The following is a 7849-nucleotide window of genomic DNA, read 5'->3' as shown; positions in this document are numbered from 1 at the left end:
CATCATGCATCATGTAAAGGTACAAGATCCCAATGATGACTGTAACTGTACTGTCTACCTAAATGCACCAATAAACTCAATGGGAAAAAAAGCCTGTCAGTAATCAAGTCGGTAGGATACTGACAAAAACTAAAAACTAGAAAGATAGGTCAGCAGAACAGGATAGAGAGAATAGAATACCCCAGGTATAGACGCAGACACTGCAATTGGCCTTTGAGAAAGAAGCCAAAGAAACACAATGAGGTAAAGAGTTTCTTCAAGAAAGTCTGCTGGAACAATGGGTGGTCCACACACACACACACACACACACACACACACACACACACACACACATCTAGAAACAGGCCTTAAACACTTCATACAAATGAACCCACAGCAGACCCCAGAAATGAGTATCCAGCACAAAACTACAGAACTAGACGTTAGCTCAGGAAAAAGTCTGGGGCCTGGTGTTCCGTGATGATTTTCAGATACAACAGCCAAAGCATCGCCCCTGAGGGACATGATTGAGAAGCTGGATTTCAGTTAAAGTCACAACTCTTTCTCTGTGAAAGATGCTGTCAAGAGAAAGAGAAGAGAAACATCGGCCTGGCGTTTGTAAAACACGGCCATGAGGACTTTTCTAAAATCCACCCAGAGCTCTTGAAACTTAACAATAAGAAAATGGACGAGTCACTGGGAAAACAGGCAAAAGGCCTTCTAACACCTACCGGAAGAAGAGAGGCAGGCGGCAAAGGGGCCTAAGAGAGGGATCAGCACCCTATGTCCCCGGGGAACTGCTCCCCGAAACACTCCTGAGGCGGTGCCCAAACCTGCAGCCTGCTCTTCTGACTCGCTCGGTGCTGATGGGCGCTCAGAGCGGTGCTGCCCCTTCGGAAACTGCTCACAAAACTGACCACCCCACCCGGCCGTAGTGACCTGGTTATTCATGCAGAGGAACTGGAAAATTCACGTCCGTGCAAAAGCCTGCCCGGGATGTTTATGCAGCTCTACTAATAGTTTCCAAACTTGGGAGCAGCCACGGCCCCCTCAGCAGGTGGATGGATGCAGAAAGCTCGGTGCATCACCACAACGCGATGTCATCCGCGCCACGAAAAGACACAGGGGGCTTCAGCGCATCTGCAGCCCAGCCTGGAGGGGCCTCACACTGGGATTCCAACTCCAGGCTGTTTTGGGAGATGGGAAAGGGTCGGTGGGTGCCAAAGGCGAGGGGACGGAGGGTGATGGGGAGCAAGGGGCCTTCGGGACACCGATCTGCCCTGAACGGGGCTACGCGTCCTCACGGATTCGTCCCACCCCACAGAATGCGCAGCCCATGCTGAGCCCTGAGGGGAATAAACCGCGCGGTGGCCATGTCGGATGGCTGCCGGGGTGGCCGACTGATCGTCACACCAGGGTCTGGGAGGGGGCAGCGGTGGGCAGAGCTCGGGTGGCCTTGGCCAGCCAGCTACGGGGGCTCTGATTTAGGTGCCCCATTCTCGTGCCTGGAGAGTTCCAGGTCCTGCTGTTCCGGGACAGGTGCACTAGCCAGCGACCTCTGGAAAGTGGCAGTCAGGGCCCATCGCCCCCTCCGAACCCTTCGGAGCCCCCCGAGTGGGGTTCACGGCCTGCGCCTCTGTGCCCTCAGCCCTGCACAGCTGAGCTCCAGCGTGCACTCTGACAGGGCCGCCTTGTCACTCCCGTCTGGATGGGAACCTCTTGGGGACCCCTCTCCTGGCCACCTGCGGCGAGGGCCCCCTGTCTCTCTGTCACCCCGGTTTTGTCCCCGTTGTCCCTGTCACCGGTCTCACTTCCTGCTAAGCCCACCTCAGAGGACACTGCTGACCGGTGAAGGGCTCAAGCAAAATCTCCCAAGAAGACTGGCGCAGAAAGGACCAATTTACTGCGCGTGGAGGGCGAGGGCGATCACAGGCCTACAGCTGGCCTCAGACTCAGGTGCTGCAAGCAGACTCAGGGTGGGGTGAAGCTCGTTTCTTTGTGAATAGCTCCCACCCTGCAGCAGCCTGGCAGCCACAGCTGTGCCCTAATCTCCCCATCTAACGACCCACCAGACACCTTCCTCCAGCGCATGGCCCCACAGCTTCCAGGGCCAAGTGCAGGATCGTCTGCTAACCAGCATTTCCTGCTGTGCGTGCCCTCTCCGATAGAGGAGAAGCATCATCCATCTCTTGCCAGTTCCTGGGGACACTTGGCCGCGTGTCTCCTACCCCCTCCGTTCTTACAGCTGCCGCATCAAGGACAGACTCTCTCTCCCTCTGATAGCGGCCTCCTAACTGACATCGCAGCCTTCAGTAAGTACTCCAGTTAGCAAAGAGGACTCCCTTCCTCCTCCTTGCTCTGCCCTGGTTTTTCCTGCTAACCACAAAGCACGAGGAGTCTGAAGAGCTCACAGGTGAGAAAAGCCAGTGGAGCTCAGCCTGCCCTAGCTTTGCTCTTCAGCAGCTCCCCACTCAGGCCCTGGCTGGTGTCATCAGTGGAAACAGGGAAAAGCGGGTCACTCTAGACCCGCATGAGCCCCTGGCTAGGCTACGAGCCATACTGGCCGTTTGCATTCATTGTGAACCAGTGAAACCAGACAACTTCTCAAGGGCCACCTTCTGAGCCGTGCAGGCCACAGTTGAGGGCCCCTCAGCCGAGCTGTAGGCGGCTGTGTGTCGGGCAGTACGGCTACGGGGCCTTTGCAGAGCTGTTGAAGGTGCTTCTTTGATTCCTAGGATTTATATCAGGCTTGGAGTTTTCCACTCATTCACCCAGAAGGAGTTTAACAGAACGTGCTGCTGGGCTGCACCATGGGCGAGGTCTGCGTGGCCCCGGCCCCACGATGAGTGGGGAAAGCGGTCCTTACAGATTCACACCTTGGAAACTTGAACCCAGGACTCCGGTGCCACCCTGCTCAGAATATCGAGTCCGAATGACTCTGATCAGCCTTACGGTGCTTCAGCCTTCCAAGGCAGGCCGAGAAATGGCTTTGGAAGGAAGCCGGAAAGCAGCATCTTCTTCTCCCAAAGACACGTGTGCTTTGGAAAGGGGATTTTCCCAATGCTCATGGGAGATGGAGGGAGGAGGAGAACCGGACCATGACCCTTGTTTTAAACAGGAAGTGAGGATGGAAGCTAAATGAGTTTCTCTCTGCCAGAGACCGGGTTAGACACTGGATGCACAGGAACGAAGAGGCGACGCAGACCGGGCCCCCAGGGGCCTCTGCTGTGAAGCCAGCCTGGGTCTTGTCTCTTGTCGGTGACAGTGGTCTTGGCAGGGGACCCAGGGGCCGCGCCCTGCTCTAAGCTCATGCGGCGGGGAGAAACTGCAGAGGGAGACCGGGTCTTCCCTTAGAATGGGACCGGCAGCCTATGGCCACCAGCTCCACGCTGTGGCTGCCAAGAGAGACCAGAAAGACAAGAAGTCAGGGCCTTCCTGCCAACCTGGTGACAACCGAAGGCGTCTGCTTTGGGCTCTGCCCTGGGCTCCTTTGAGAACGGGGTCCTCTCTGGGATGTCCTCAACTCTTCCCGCCTCACCTGCCTGACCAGAGGACCCTTGGGGTGAGGGTCGCCTGCCTCACCCCACCTGGGCTTCACGTGCTGCCGGGGGACCTGGGCTGCTGAGGGCGCATTGACCCCTCCCTGCCCCCTCTGTCACCGCCTGCCACCTCCCCTCCAGCCTCTGCCCAGTCATCTGCCTGCCACGCTCTTACCTGGGGCAGAAGCAGCCAGCGACAGAAAGGTAGAAGGCACGGTAAACTCCTCACCGTGAGCCGTAGCCGACCCTCCGGAGCAGTCCGAGCGTGACAGCAAACAGGGAGTGACCGTCAGGGGCCACCCTGCCCAGTGCAGCGGGACCAGGGCCGGGGACGTCTCCCTCACTCGCTCCCTGCAGGCCCAAGAATGAATCAGTCAGTGCTTTCGTTCTTACTGCTCTGGCCCCTGCCTTTCACACGGCTGTGCGTGTGCCTCATTTCCTTTAGAAATAAATCCAGTCGTGTTTGCCATCTCTCGCATCCAAGCAAACCGGCGAGGAGCGGGCTGTGGGTCTGAGGATCAGAGCGGGCGAGTGCCCTGACCCTGAGCTCACAGCACGGCCACAGCCTGAACAGGAGAAATGAGTCTCTGTGGGATGTGGCTGTGATTCCCCCCTGAGAGTAAACAGAAAAAGAGGTCTTTGTTGCACTGATGACAGAGAATCTCTTCTTGCACCACAGCGAAAGCCCCGCCATGACAGGGGACAGGACGGTGTCACCCATGAACTTTGGCAGAAGTTTAACATGTCAGTCTTCAGCCTTTTTCAGACTTCCATCGAGCCAGCTGTGGTTAATAATGGCGTCATCGGCCGTGTGCCAGTATGTGATGGGGTGACCTTCCTGCATTTGTCCACGGTGTCAAGGCCCTGGGGACCCTGGAACCCGGCTTCCCAGCCACGCACCACGTCGGTGATTTCCAGACGCAGTGCCCCCGTCATCAGTGGCAGTGGAAATGCTGTGTTTGTGGCATCCAGCAGCCCTGTGGCTTCGCCCCCCCAGGGCCCAGCTAGTGTTTTGGTTACTTCGTGTTTGGTGGGCACACGCAGCCGGGGCTCTGCGTTGGGTGGCTCAGCTTCTGGTTCTGCTACTGCAGGCCCGCAGGATGGGCAGTGCCAGGCTGGCATCACTTAAGGGGCCCACAGCCCGACCTCTGACACACAGGTGCTCCGGCCACCGGCCGGGCCCACTCCTCTCCACGGGGTCCCCCTTCCCCCTTTCCCTCAAGCGGGGTTCCGTCTGTTCCTGGGCTTCCCTGGTTTTCGCTGACCCCTGCGGTCCTCAGCTGAGGCTCTGCTGTAAGTGACGGAGGGTGCTGATTGCTCGAAGCTGTAGCAGGTGACTCCCCACCTCCGGGGCTCCCACCAGTGAGGCGCAGGCAGGGGCGGCCTGGCTTCCTTCTGGTTTTCAGCGGGGAGCTGCCGCTCACAGCGCAGAGCTCAGAGGCCTCCCCAGCCCCCAGTGGCAGCCCTCACCTCCCGCCTTCCCTCTCGGTGAGTAGCACCCTGCCTCTCCTTGCCCCTGTCCTACTGTCCCCGTGTCCTCAGCTGCGCGCTCCCACGAGGCCTTCCGAAGCCCAGACTGGCACTTCTGTGCACTTCGCGCCCTGCTCTAAGCTCATGCGGCGGGGAGAAACTGCAGAGGGAGACCGGGTCTTCCCTTAGAATGGGACCGGCAGCCTATGGCCACCAGCTCCACGCTGTGGCTGCCAAGAGAGACCAGAAAGACAAGAAGTCAGGGCCTTCCTGCCAACCTGGTGACAACCGAAGGCGTCTGCTTTGGGCTCTGCCCTGGGCTCCTTTGAGAACGGGGTCCTCTCTGGGATGTCCTCAACTCTTCCCGCCTCACCTGCCTGACCAGAGGACCCTTGGGGTGAGGGTCGCCTGCCTCACCCCACCTGGGCTTCACGTGCTGCCGGGGGACCTGGGCTGCTGAGGGCGCATTGACCCCTCCCTGCCCCCTCTGTCACCGCCTGCCACCTCCCCTCCAGCCTCTGCCCAGTCATCTGCCTGCCACGCTCTTACCTGGGGCAGAAGCAGCCAGCGACAGAAAGGTAGAAGGCACGGTAAACTCCTCACCGTGAGCCGTAGCCGACCCTCCGGAGCAGTCCGAGCGTGACAGCAAACAGGGAGTGACCGTCAGGGGCCACCCTGCCCAGTGCAGCGGGACCAGGGCCGGGGACGTCTCCCTCACTCGCTCCCTGCAGGCCCAAGAATGAATCAGTCAGTGCTTTCGTTCTTACTGCTCTGGCCCCTGCCTTTCACACGGCTGTGCGTGTGCCTCATTTCCTTTAGAAATAAATCCAGTCGTGTTTGCCATCTCTCGCATCCAAGCAAACCGGCGAGGAGCGGGCTGTGGGTCTGAGGATCAGAGCGGGCGAGTGCCCTGACCCTGAGCTCACAGCACGGCCACAGCCTGAACAGGAGAAATGAGTCTCTGTGGGATGTGGCTGTGATTCCCCCCTGAGAGTAAACAGAAAAAGAGGTCTTTGTTGCACTGATGACAGAGAATCTCTTCTTGCACCACAGCGAAAGCCCCGCCATGACAGGGGACAGGACGGTGTCACCCATGAACTTTGGCAGAAGTTTAACATGTCAGTCTTCAGCCTTTTTCAGACTTCCATCGAGCCAGCTGTGGTTAATAATGGCGTCATCGGCCGTGTGCCAGTATGTGATGCGGTGACCTTCCTGCATTTGTCCACGGTGTCAAGGCCCTGGGGACCCTGGAACCCGGCTTCCCAGCCACGCACCACGTCGGTGATTTCCAGACGCAGTGCCCCCGTCATCAGTGGCAGTGGAAATGCTGTGTTTGTGGCATCCAGCAGCCCTGTGGCTTCGCCCCCCCAGGGCCCAGCTAGTGTTTTGGTTACTTCGTGTTTGGTGGGCACACGCAGCCGGGGCTCTGCGTTGGGTGGCTCAGCTTCTGGTTCTGCTACTGCAGGCCCGCAGGATGGGCAGTGCCAGGCTGGCATCACTTAAGGGGCCCACAGCCCGACCTCTGACACACAGGTGCTCCGGCCACCGGCCGGGCCCACTCCTCTCCACGGGGTCCCCCTTCCCCCTTTCCCTCAAGCGGGGTTCCGTCTGTTCCTGGGCTTCCCTGGTTTTCGCTGACCCCTGCGGTCCTCAGCTGAGGCTCTGCTGTAAGTGATGGAGGGTGCTGATTGCTCGAAGCTGTAGCAGGTGACTCCCCACCTCCGGGGCTCCCACCAGTGAGGCGCAGGCAGGGGCGGCCTGGCTTCCTTCTGGTTTTCAGCGGGGAGCTGCCGCTCACAGCGCAGAGCTCAGAGGCCTCCCCAGCCCCCAGTGGCAGCCCTCACCTCCCGCCTTCCCTCTCGGTGAGTAGCACCCTGCCTCTCCTTGCCCCTGTCCTACTGTCCCCGTGTCCTCAGCTGCGCGCTCCCACGAGGCCTTCCGAAGCCCAGACTGGCACTTCTGTGCACTCCAGTGGTCTCGGGCACCAGGCAGCGGGCTAGAAACTCCCAGGGGGCAAAGGCGACTGGGCCACTTGTAGGGTGACTCATAAAGCTCCCTCCTCACCCACACATGTGAGTTGGGCCCGGGGGGTTGGGGACTGTGCCGCAAAGGCAGGAGAAGCAGGTTCCGGGGACAGGTGATGGGAGAGGCCGGGGATGGAGGATGAATCCCGATGAGTCCTGGGATCTGCGGCCCCACGGGAAGGAGACTTTGGGGCAGTAACAGGTAGAGACAAGCAAGCCTGGCTCTGACAGGTGTGTGGCCAAGGAACGGCGGCCCGTCCTCCAGTCCGACGCACGGCGGCCTCCGCTCAGTGACGGCTCTGCGCCAGCTCGGTGTGGACAGTGAGGTCCACGAGGGACGAGCTGGAGAGGAAGATAGCAGAATAGTCCGCACAGCCCGAGCCTTCTGTGTGTGTGTGTGTGAGTGTGTGCGCGGTTGTGTGCAAAGAAGCCTTCGGATACGATGTATCCCAGAGAGTTAACGGTGGCTACACTAGCAGAGGTTCTTATTTTGTTTAAATGTCTGGGCTTCTTTTTAATATACATTGTGAAAATACTTCTTTGTGACCAGAAAAAAAAAGCAAAGCTATTTTCAGTGACTCATCAGTGGACACGGGTTTGTCCTTTCAAACTCGCGCGCCCTCTTTGGTTCTAAATTAGCTTGCTGTGCTGACAGGTCGGGAGGGACCGCAGAGGTCAGGAAACGTCGCCTGCTGCTGGCCCGGGGGAGCCTGTCCCCTGCCCCCTGCCCGGCTCGTTGGCCATTTCCTTGCGGGAGGTCCTGAGCCCCTCCCCCCCTTTAGTTTCACATCCTCCACCTGCCCCGAAGCCTGTGGGCACCAGAGCCCCTGCGTGCAC

The sequence above is a fragment of the Fukomys damarensis genome, unplaced genomic scaffold (assembly GCF_012274545.1).
Source record: "Fukomys damarensis isolate Sample0158 unplaced genomic scaffold, DMR_v1.0_HiC HiC_scaffold_12, whole genome shotgun sequence".
NCBI classification, from domain to species: domain Eukaryota; kingdom Metazoa; phylum Chordata; class Mammalia; order Rodentia; family Bathyergidae; genus Fukomys; species Fukomys damarensis.
This window is presented reverse-complemented; position numbering follows the sequence as displayed.